The sequence below is a fragment of the Phragmites australis genome, chromosome 2 (assembly GCF_958298935.1).
Source record: "Phragmites australis chromosome 2, lpPhrAust1.1, whole genome shotgun sequence".
Taxonomy (NCBI): Eukaryota; Viridiplantae; Streptophyta; class Magnoliopsida; order Poales; family Poaceae; genus Phragmites; species Phragmites australis.
The window spans coordinates 6,367,579-6,380,178 of NC_084922.1; positions in this window are offsets into that span (position 1 = coordinate 6,367,579).

Genomic DNA, 12,600 nt, shown 5'->3' on the forward strand with positions numbered 1-12,600 from the left:
TCCAACATGTACCTAGCTAGCATCACCAATTTGCACGCTGGTAGATAGGTGAAAACGGATCGAATTTTTTCTACCCACCTGAGCACCCGAACCGATTTAGATGCTAATTAGATCTTGGACATCAGATATTCGAAAGAAATCTTATATCTCGGATATCCGATATCCAAAGAAATCTTTGATATCGGATCGGATTTTGGATAGTTATATTGAATTCGGATATAGAGAGTCAGTTATCCGTCAGATATCGGATATTCGAGAATAAAATCGCATATATCCAAAATTTATCTGAGTCTTTCTTTCGAAGTTTGTAACATCTTCATACGAAGTCGGATAGAAACAATATCTATATGAAAATTATAGCTCTCGATAAGATCTACAAGTTTGTAGTACATATTTTTTTCATTAAAGTAATTAACATGTTCTAATAATTAATAGAAGATTACCAGTATATTGAACATTCGTAACTTCTTTGATTTCGCTCTAACATAATTCTTTTCATAGGACTATAGTGTTGATTTGTTTGTTGGATCTCTAATGTAATAGTATTTTGGATATGTGGAATAATCGAATAATTATAACATATATATATATATATATGTTTGTTAATTTTACTCAATATCTATATAAATATTCGTGACTGATATTATTTGCATCTGACTCATCATATATTTAATCCGTATTTATGATTGAGACTATCTATATGTATCTATATCCGATACTATTCCTATCCAGCTCCAATCCTAATAAAAAAATACAGAATATCCGATTGGATTACGTGCGCTCCGAGTCTGAGACGTACAAAGAACCAGCGGTAACGAGTCACACGCAAAAATTGATCCGAATCAATGTGGATCCGACTCGGAGGGGGACTCCGCTCTGATCGCACACGGCACACGACGTGTCCGTCTCCTGCTCGGGTCGGAGATCGCAGGACGCGCGCGATAAATACCGAAGGTATGCGTACGTGAGGTACCAAATCACCAGTAGATCAGTACTCCTGCAGTCCTGCAGCGTCGATCGGTCATCCATCGCGCTCGCGCCATATGGTGCTCACCCGGAGCATGGCGGCGAGGCGGGCGGCGCTCCCGCTGCCATATGACGTCGTCGTCGAGATCGCCGGGCACGTCGCCGCGAGCTCGCCGCAGCCCATGGACGACATCTGCAGCCTGCGAGCCAGCTGCAAGGCCATGCACGCCGCGTGCAACGAGCGCTTCGTCAGGAGGCGCGTGGCTCTGGAGCGGGAGGCCAAGATGAAGTGGTCCGACAACGACCGCTACCTCGCCGTCGTCGGCAACCTGGCCGGCGCCGGCAACCCAGAGGCCTGCTTCCTCGCCGGGCTCACGCTCGTCTTCGCGCACCGGTGGGCGCGGCCGGGAGCCGAGTTGCTCGACCGGGCGGCCGCGGCCGGCCACGAGGCGGCGGCGTACGTGCTCGGCCTCCTCCTCTACAACGCCGTCGAGTCCCGCGGCGTCGCGAAGCAATACGTCAGGCTGGTGGAGGGCGAGGCGGCAGCCGGCGACGTCGACGAGAAAGGGTGCAAGGCCAAGAAGACGAACAGGGAGTGCGTGCGGTGCCGGACGCAAGCCGCGGAGGCAGTACGGGAGGTGACGTGGAATGTGGCTGGGCCGGTGCGGCAGGTGCCACTAGTGCTGCCGGAGGACGGCCATCGGTGCACGGCCACTGGCTGTGGCGTGCCGGAAGGGTGGGGTGACTGCGCCGTCTTCTGTAGTGACGGCTGTAGGATTAGGCATGAGTACGTCGCATTCTTTTCGCTAGTGTCACTACCTTTCTGTTAAACTGGCGAGATGAATATGTACAAATCGTAGAACCTTGATGCCAAGTTCGTTTTATCGTCCGACGGGTCATACCATTTTTCACATGCCTGAAAATAACATCTTTTTTAGGCAACACGTAGAGCCACCGAATCTCTATCTAACACGCTATAAGTTTTCTTTAACCTTCATCGGATCCTAACACCGGCTCGCTTCCCCACCTCTCACACACATACTGCTGTTTCAGGTGTGCTCGCCACCTTCGTCGTGCTAGCCTCTTAGTTTTAAGCGCCTTGTCATTGGCCGATCTAGCGGTTCTCTACTGTTTGTGACCAGTGGTGCCCTCCTCCTCCATCTTCTCTACTGAGCTGGCTTCTATCCCCTAGAAGCTCTTTTAATCCTTGAGACGAAGGAAGTCCCTCCCTCTGTAACCTCATCGACAGTAACCCCTCCTCTAAACTCGTTAGCGCCAGCACGTTCACATGTGTTACATGAAAAAATTAAGTTTTAAGCTCCAAAACTCTAGGAAGCGTGAATTTATAAAGCCATATGAATATATGCTTACGAAATAAATCATAAAATTACGGCTAAACAAAATACTACCTACGAATATATTACACATGTCGATCGGAGGACCATTTTATATTACTATGAACCAATAGGTAACACCTAGGGAATTATGAGTAGATATGTTTCAAAGAAAAAGAACTGAATTTTGATCAGTGCATAGGAAATTAAAAAATGATGGAGATTCAACCTTACAATGAAACACATGAGTACGCCGAATTATTTCCGCTAGTGTCACTACATATCCCATAACGGTGAAAAAAATTGTATAAACAACAAGACCTTGAATCCTTTACCTACAGCTTTAATGTCGGATGTAAATTATCTATATATCTAATGTGAGGATAAAACGAGATACGTGTTGTTCTTACTTTTTGAATTCCATGTGTTTTCTCCCGTATTTTATCGTATAGCGCGCGTTTGTATATAGTTAATTTGTAGGTCTAACCGTCTAACATACGCCCAAGGTGTGGTTTAAGTGAATGTAGGCCTGGTGTGTGTGTATTCACATACTACGGTTGTACCTGAAATGACTGTGCCGCACGTGATCTCTACTCAACACCAGCTTCTTTCCTTCTCTTCTTCTGGAAATGGCCGTGCTAACTCCCATGCCATGGGCTCACATGATTATAAACAAATTAGAGTACGTACACACGCATGACACGTATCCTGATTTCTTCTTAATTATGTATCCTAGTTGCTACCGTGTACGCAAGGATCAGCTGCTGCCCTTAAGTACGTAACTGCCTGCCATTGCCAAGCGCCCAGGATTCATGAAGGATGCGAGTGCGGCGGCGAGGGAGACGGCCACGGTTTGGCGGCGGACGGCGCTGTCGCAGGAGGGCGCCGTCGTCGATCCTCAGCGCGCTCCCCGGCGACCTCATCGTGTGCGGTGGAGATCGTGGGCCGCCTCGCCGCGCTATCGCCGGCGCCCACCGACGACCTCCACTGCGTCAGAACTACGTACAAGTTACAGCTTGCATGCAGTGGCGGACCCAGGGCCCGGCGACCCTGGGCACCCGCCCGGGCTCCGCCTCGATCCACCTCTATATCTCTATATAGGTTATAAAGAAATTCGTGACTTTGATCGGTCAAATTTTGGACAAAGTCTAGCCTGCACGGGCACCGCCTGTATCCAACCCAGGCTCCCTGAAATCCCTGGATCCGCCACTGCTTGCATGCATATACCTAGCTTGCCACGTAGGAGGGACTCCGAGTCTGAGACGTCGTACAGGCCGGGCAGCAGTAGCAAATCACACGCAAATACTGATCCGAATCGGAAAGGGCTAGCTAGTTGGCATTGATCATCATATCCGACTCGGAGTAGAATTAGCTAGGAGGAGGCGATAGCTAGCGAGGGCATGCGTACCAAACTACCAAACACTAGCGATCGAGTACGCAACGTCGATCTGATCATCCATCGAGCACCATGTCCCACACGACGTCATCGTTGAGATCGCCGGGGCCGCCGCCACGAGCTCGCCGTGGCCTATGGATGACCTATCCAGCATACGACACTAATATAGAATATGTTATAAGTAGTGTCTTATCAGTATCGATTCGAATATAATCGGTACTGTTGATATATCAGTGCCGGTTCTTAAACTCGCGCGTGCGAATCACGATTGAGCATCAAGAACCGACACTGTCGGTTCGTGGCGCCTCAATTATTACTCACGCGCGAAAGTTTAAGAACCGGCACTGATAGTCATTATCAGTGCCGGTAGGAACTAGAACCAGTATTAATGTCTGTGTTATATGTATATCCAGCACTTAGTCGCTCTCCTCGTTTGCTACATTCAGCCTAACGCAACTCCTCCTCAACTGCAGCCTCCTCCTCGTCCGTAGCCTCCTCGTCCTCGTCCTCATTGTGTGTCAGCCTGCCACCTCCTCCTCCTCGTCACGCACTGACCGCCGCCTCCTCATCCTCATCGTGTGTCGACCCGCCGCCATCTCCTCATCCTCGCCGCACGTCAGCCCACTACCGCCTCCTCGACATCCACATGACGAGCAGCAGCGGCAGTGGAGGTGGAGTGCGTAGATCTAGGCAGCATGGAGGTGGTCGCTTCATCCTATCCAGCCGTCCAGGTCCGGATGACCACCCTTGTACTCCCAGCCTCTAAATCCTCAACGGTGTATCCCCTTCCTATCCAGAAGGGCCACGAAACACCTGTTTTAGTTCTCAAATTCAAGTTAGCAAATTGTATTTAGCACATTGTAGTTAGTAATTTTAGTTAGTCAATTTAGGTCGTGGATTAGATATGTATTTTAGTTCAAAATATGTTGGCTTATTATTAGATATGTATGTCATGATATTAGATGTGTATCGCTATATCGGTATTTTAGATGTTACCATCACTTCCCAGTGAGCAACTAGTTTGGTACTTTCTTGTTATGCAATTGATGACTCGATATAATTGCGAGATTATTCACATGTGCCCATTGATATGGTATTGACATTTTTTCTCTAGGTATGTAGACATACCTATGACTTGTCGTAAGTATATCTACATGCTCGGAGATGAAAATCCCTTTGCTATAAAATATAAGAAGGCTAGTTAATATTACAGTTTGTAATTAACAAATTCAAAAATTAACATATCGATCGATATAGATGTTTCCTCATCTACAATGGTTATATGACATTATTGCGGACCTTGGTGGCACATCCCTGTTGTGATGAACACCTTAGCTTATAACAATAAAATGAAGATCACTATCTCTTTTAGCATTGATTTTCCTGTAGAAGGATATATTACTTTAACGGCATCAAGCTCTGAAACAGACCAAAGACTTATGACTGAAAAATCTGCTATCCATGCGCTTCTACAATCAGTTAACCGGAAACTTGGATACATGTTTTCGTACTACAGCTATTTCAAATTAAAAGCGCTTGAATAGAATGAGGATGTGCTTGCAATGACTCCTAGACTCTCACGGTTACATGCAGCTGAAACGGTTGGTGACATGAACATGTAGTTTGTAGCTAGATCTAGCAGTTTTATGAGGGCCAAGCTGGTGCTCCATCCTCCGTCGCAGAGGTAAGCTTTTCTAGGCAGGTGTAGATACTTTGAACTGCTCTTTTCTTCTTAATTACGCAACTTTACTCGTTTGTCGTAGGCCCTCGGCGACCACCGTGACCACCCCCCCTGACGGTGCCCCGGCCTGATGCCCCGACGCCCCTACCAGCGTTGGCTTTGCCCCTTGACATATCGATGGTGGCTCCAGGCCCCACGAGCTTGGTCGAGGAGTCAGTTTTGACTCCTAACTTGCTCTCGTGGGTCGGCCGTTTCCCGGCCGCCGTCCGCAAGCTGGTTGAAGAGAAGGAGATGGCGACCAGCAGATGCGCCAACCTGGAGAAGCAGCTGGTCAAGATGTAGAGGAGGTGCGGCGAGCTCTCCCAAGAGAAAGTCGTGCTGGCAGCCGAGCGCTTCCAGCTCAAGGAGGAAGAGCGCACTACCCTCAACATCCTCTGGGAAGCCTTCGGAGCGCTAGCGGATCCGCTGGGTAGCCTCGGGCTGGGGGTGATCGAGCCGAAGGATGACCGCACCGCTCGAGCCTGGGCCTACGCTCTCCAGGTCCTTGCAAAGCACTTCTCTGAGCTCCCTGCCACCCTGGTGTTGAGGGGAGCGGAGGATGTTTCGTAGGCGGTGAGGGTAACCGCGGAGTATATCTTTCGGTGTTACCATAGCCGTGACCCTAACTTCAACCTGGACTTGGTCCGGGAAGGGGCCGTGGTTGCCGGTCCAGAAGCTGAGGAGAGACTTCGGCGAGAGTGCCAGGGGGCAGTGGACTACGTGATGTTCATCTTTCGGGTGGAGGCCACCGAGGAGTAAAAAACTCGATTGTAACCTTTGTTATGTAACATTTTTTGAACGGAGCCCCCACGCCTTTGTTTCCAGACAAGATTGTGTCGTTGTGGTCGTAGAGTTCCCAAAGTGTCCGAGCCTTCAGCCTGAACCGAACCGATGCCCATGCTGATTGGCCTCTCAGCCCTTATCGAATCCCCGACCATATCCGTCGACTACCCTTCCGACCGACAATCCTTGGAGGTGGCAGCCGGATGTGTGCGGGGGTTTGTGGCCGAGCGGACGAGTACTTCCAGCGACCTTCAAGGTGTGTTGCACCTACCGCTTGCACCGCGTGATGGTCCTAGGTAACACAAGTAGGGTTCGACCTGCTGACACTGGTGTGGCTTACGCTCTGTCTTTTGACTAGCCTGCCAGGAGGAGTTACTCGGGGCGCAGAGGGACCTGGAACGGGCGACTAGGGAAAGCGCTGAGCAGAGGGAGGAGTTCTACGACCACCTTCGCCGCTGCTGGGAAGATTTCTATGCGATGCAAAAAGAACTCGAGCGGCTGATCAAGGAGAGCGACGACCGACGAGTGGCGTTCTATAACCAACTCAGTCGAGCTTTTACCCCTTTTGACTCGTTGCTTCAGTCCGTCGGTGTCCAGGTTCGTCTGACCCCTGGGAACACCGTGACCGGTCATGTCGAGTGATTTCTAGTGGCCTCCGAGGAGGCAGGTGGCCTTAAGCAGAGGATTCACGAGACCGTCATCGACCATCTATTTAAGGTTGGAGTCTCTGACGCCTGCCTGGCCCTTGCCTGTGTCAGCGACCACTTCCTCAGCCTAGACCACTTGCCGGCAGTCGGCGGCGGTTTTGAGGGTACTTGGATGACCGCGAAGGAAGTCGGCGCCCGACCTGATTCATTTTTGTATGTCGTTCATTCTTGTCTTTGGACCATCCGGTTCAACCCACTCAGGAGTATTTTTGGGTCCTAGGAGGAATGTCGTAGGCTTGTCTGGAACCAGCTCCCGGACTTTGTAATGATAGGTGTTTGGCCTTTATGTGGGTCTTCTCCGTGTTTGGATGATAAATAGCCTTCTGAGTGCCTGTATCGCTTAGGGAGGATCACATTAAGCCGCTCGCGAGCAACATTCCTGGTGCTGAGGGAGACCCTTAGCACGACGAGCCTTTTGGTGGCGACCAGCGCTCAACCCGATTTAGGACTTGTGGTATTGTGGTTGTTAACCCTCGGGTGCCTTTACACTGTCATCGTGCGAGCGGGTTAGCTTTGGATCTCGTCACATCAACATGGGCGAGCGCGCTAAACAAATCTTGGAACTTGGCGGGAGACCGCGTTTGTCCTTGGAGTCCTGCAACATAAAGAGTTTGATTACTTTATTTTGGAAAAACATACAAGTTATGTCCACGCTCGCCCAGAAGGTCCTGCAAAATAGACAAACAGGCTTGTCTCCGAGCAGCCTCATACATAGAGCTGGCGCACCACGAGCTGTATGATCGGCGGCCGACAACCCCGGCCAACCCGACCGCGTGACGCCGGGAAACTGGAGGTCGTCGGTGACCTGCGACCAGTTTCGTGTGTGGTGGTGACGGTCGTGCCTGAGGTCAGGAATTTAGGGCTGCCTGGGGCTTTAGAGGACGGTCCCACGATGTCTAGCCCCCAGATAGTGAAAAGCCGAGAGAGTGGTATGGTTTGAAGTATCCAGGCTGGTAGGTTGGTATTCTGGTCATGGTGCTGGTACGACTCGCACCTTTTCACCTGCTCGTGAGCATCTTGGAGGGCAGTGGGAGGTTCGGCCTCCACGTCTGCCTCCGAGGATGTTAGGGAGCGTTGTGCTCCCCCCATCCTAAGCGATGTACTTCAGTAAAGGGTCGTTGCTCCCTTGGTGATAGAGGCGTCCCTCTACCAAGGAGGATTCTCACGGTTAGCCCCCATGACCTTGTCTGCTGACACATCATCGCCAGGAGTTGCTTGATTCTGAAGGTAGTCCGAGATCTGATCCATCCAGATCGTACCTGAATCGAGCAGTACGACCACATAATGGCCACCTGAGGTCGACGGCACCGAGGGAGGCATTGCCTCCAAAGGTGTTACCTCTGGTGTTCCGTTTCCAAGCGGAGCATCCCTTCCGCTTCAGCCCTAGACCGCAGCGGGTGGCCGTGTGAGTCTTTTTCTCAAAGACTCCAACCAGGATAGATTCACAAGAAGAGGCTAGATGGGCCAGCCCATCGACCAGGGAAGAAGTCCTTGCGAGGAACATGTGCGACTTCCTGGCCGATGGAGCGTTGCTCTAGCTTTCTCACTTCAAAGAGGTATGTCGCCATCGTCCGGTCCGAGCACTCAAGACCTCTTGGCGACGGGGTTACACCTAGTAGCGAGTCCCTCATCGCTAGTTGGTGTTTTTCCCCATGCAAGTGATGCTCGTGTTCCGATTAAGAGGCCCTCATACTTCGTTTTGTATTTAATAACTGGAAAAAATGGAATTGAACCATGTACCTGACGATGCATGGTCATGTGCTCGCTCCTTCCTAGTCGGGGGAAGCATGCCCCGCTTAGTGACCAATACCGCGTCCGTGACCCTTTGAAATCCTGCAAGGTAGAACAAGGATTCCCCCTTCTGATCGAAGGGTGGTCAGTATCGGGAAAGGGAGAGGGTTACCTTTCTGATACTCTGGTATGCTGCCTTCCTTACTAGTACCCTACAGGGAGTTGTCGTTACTCGTGCCCAAAGTTCGAGGTGTAGACCCTTCTGTTCGTCCTTGGGTTGAACCTGCTCGGAGGAACGACACACGCGATTAGTTCCCCAATATTCTTTTGCCAGATTGAACCATACCTGCCCGATGGTTTTGGTTCACGTCACGGGCTGGGGGGTGGCAGTCCCGGCACGGTGAGCAGTCCTCCGGGTGGGGCTGCCATCGAAGAAGCCCGTTCCCCTAGAGCTTGTGATCCGTGAGCTCTCCATGGCGCTGGGAGCATGGATGCCTCAGCAGCCTCTACGGAGCCTTCGGATCCTGATCTGATGTCCTGAGTTTGGGACATATTGGCTCCGTCTGGGTCGTACCCAATGAAGAACACCTTCCAGCAACTTGAATCCCAAACTCGAAAACGTGCCCCCTACCTGGCGCACCAAATGTTGAGGGTAGATCCCTGATAGTAATTTCGGGGTATGTTGGATAGTGGGTGCGTGATCTTTGTTCGGGATGTATCTGCTGAATCTGTTTGTGTATATCTAACTCAAGAACATTGGGGTTTATCCAGGTTCAGGCCCCACTCAGGGTAATGGCCCTAAATCCTGAGTATTCTTTTCTTGTGGTCTAAGTTGGGTACAGATGATGTTCTTACCCAGACTTCTACTCATTGGGCCGAACCCCCCTTTACAAGTCCGGTACTCCTCCCTTTATATATCAGAGGGGGAGAGGATTTACATGTGAGTCAAGACATAGACCCAGGCCTAGCTAGAGCTTCCCACCTAGACCCATCATTACTAAGAGCAGACGTATCCTATTTGCTCTACGGTGCTTCAGAGCCTGTCCCATCGCTCCACCACCTGCGTCATCCCAGTCACCCGGACTGCCCTATCTCGTCCCCATGCATCACCTGCGCACCTGCAAAAGAACTCCTACCACGCATGGCAGGTTGTCCCGTAGCTATAATGCTATGGGACGGGTCATGGCCGCTCTGCGCTGACCACGCCGTGTCAGGCTGTCCCGTAGCTATAATGCTACGAGATGGGTCATGGCCGCTCTACGCTGACCACGCCGTGGACCACCAGAAAGAGGACCTGTGGAAGGAAAATACTCAAGTGAAAAAAGTATTTATTGTGATTAGATTGTTTAGACACATACCTGCCCTACGACCAGAGGAGACTGGTCGCGGGGTTTACTCCTGTGACTGGGGACTGGTCACGGAGCTCGATCGGAGAGCCTGGTTGTGTGTTCGCTGGCTGATCATGCGATTACTGACTGGTCGTGCAGGGGGACCACGGTTCCGGACAAAACGTGACATGCGGCACCTGCTGATATCTTACCAGCGTGGGTCCGCCCGCAAGGCGACCCCGCTATTCTTTACACCTACAGTCGGCCTCACGCTCATCTTCACGTGTCGGCATGCGCCACAGGGTGCCGCGTGGCTCGACCAGGCGGCGACCTACTACTCGGCCTCCTCCTCAACACAGTTAAATAGTGTCACAACACCGCGAAGCAGTACATCAGACAGGTCAAGGGCGAGGCCGCGCCGACAACAGTGGGTGCAAGGGCAAGAGGACCAATCGGGAGTGCGTGAGGTGCCAAAAGCAAGCCATGGATGTGGTCCGTGAGTTGACGCAGAAGGTCGGGCCACTAGGGTAGGCGGCGATGGCACTACTGGAGGATGGCCATCTGTGCATAGCCAACGACTTGGCGGAAGAGTGGAGTGCCACAGCCTCTACTGCTACTTGACCGGCATCAGGCGCAGACCATGCGATACCTAGGGACCGAATGGGCCCAGTAAGGAAGAGAACGTCGGGTACTTGAGCACTGAAACACTGTGAGAGGAGGCAAGAAGAACTTAGACGAAAACTCCCCTGGACCTCTGATTGCTTTCTTCTTCCTCTACCCCTCTGGTTCTCCTCTTCCTCCCTCTGAATCTCTATGTTCTAAACCAGATATTCTATGATTTTGAGTGAATTGAGAAGGAAGATCGTAACATTTGGTATCATAGCCGATTCTAACCTGATGGATCCTCTAGAGTATTTGGCGCAGCCATAATGCCTGACGTAAGAGCAGCAAAAGGCAGCGGAGATGGAGCAACAGGTAATGGAGATTGTGAAAGTGCTGGAGCCACTGCCCGGGCTGTTCAAGAAGATGGAAGGGTTATTCGTGTCGAATGCAACTATCGTTCACAAGGTGAAGGAGATAGGACCTGCGGTGAAGAACCGCATGGGTTGGAAATCAGAGGTGGATGCGGCGATGAGTGATCCACAGAAGGAGCTGAAGGACCTGAGATCTCAGGTGCAGCAGATCGGAGTGGAGGTGAAGGGAGGAGAGATGATCAACCCTTGGTAGCCACTCCTGTCAACCCCTTTGACTTTAAAGCGTTTGGATGATCTCAATTCCTCGGGTGAGATCATTGGGACAGGGAGCCATGGTGTCGAATTGCATCACTGGGGAAGGAATTAGGGGAATTTTTTTTCTCAATCCACCTACGATCATAGGTACGCCACAGTCCTTTGATCCCATCCACGGTTCCATGCATCATGATTCGTCGTCGCCAGGTTTTAGGCATCCGCATTATTTCCTTCCACCCATGGATTTTCCCTCATTCGACGGTGACAATCCCAAATCCTGGAAAATCAAGTGTGAAGCATATTTTCATGTTTTTCATGTTCCACCTGATTTATGGGTGCATATAGCCACAATGAGTTTCACAGGCAGTGTGACCCTCTGGTTGCAATCCACTAGATTCCATCATGGAGATTCTGATTAGGATAGTTTTACATGCGCTGTTAATGAGAAATTTGGGCGAGATGAGTTCTAACAATCTCTACTCCAATTTTTTCACCTTTTATAGTCTGCATCTATTGCTGAATATGTCGAGTGTTTTGATTCATTGATGCATCATCTGTTAGCTCATCATGCATCGTGGGATCCGATGTTTTTCATCACTCAATTTCTGGATGGATTAAAGGATGAGAATAGAACAGCAATCATTTTGCATAGACCACAAATGCTCGATGCTGTTGTTTCCTTGGCATGTTTGCAAGAAGAAGTCATGGAGGGAAATCATCAACACGACCGTCCCACTAAGCCCACATTGAGCTGTCGCGGCCGGCTTTGCTGTTACCATTGCCACCACCCACCGATGGGCAAGCTGCGGAGTGTGCCACCTGAACGCATTGAAGACAAGCGAGTTGTAGAAGCTCCTCAGTCTAAAGGAACTGATGACCACCTGGCCTCTTTGCGTGCCTACTATCGGACCCAAGGGATGTGTTATCGCAGTCGAGAGAAGTGGTCTCCAGACCATAAGTGCTCAGCCATTGTGCAATTTCATGTTGTTGAGGAGCTTTTGGATTATCTAACACCAGCCCATCTGCCTTCTGATTCCACCGACAATACTTAACAAGAGGAAGACACTCATTCAGAAGTTTTGCTGACCATCTCCAAGGAAGCTATGACTGGTTTAGAAGCACCCAAGACGATTAGATTGCAAGGCCAAATTCAAAAACACTCAATGCCTATGTTGATTGATTCTGGCAACTCAAACTGTTTTATTAGTGAAGCATTGGCTACACAGTTGTTAGGTGTGGTGAGATCAGCACAACTGGCCAAGGTATAGATTGCGGATGGAGCTATTCTGATATGTGATATGGAAATCCTAGATTGTCAATGGTGGACTCAAGGACATTCTTTCAATTGTACCATAAAGATTCTGTCACTGGGTGCTATGAAGTCATTTTGGGCCTGACTTGGCTGG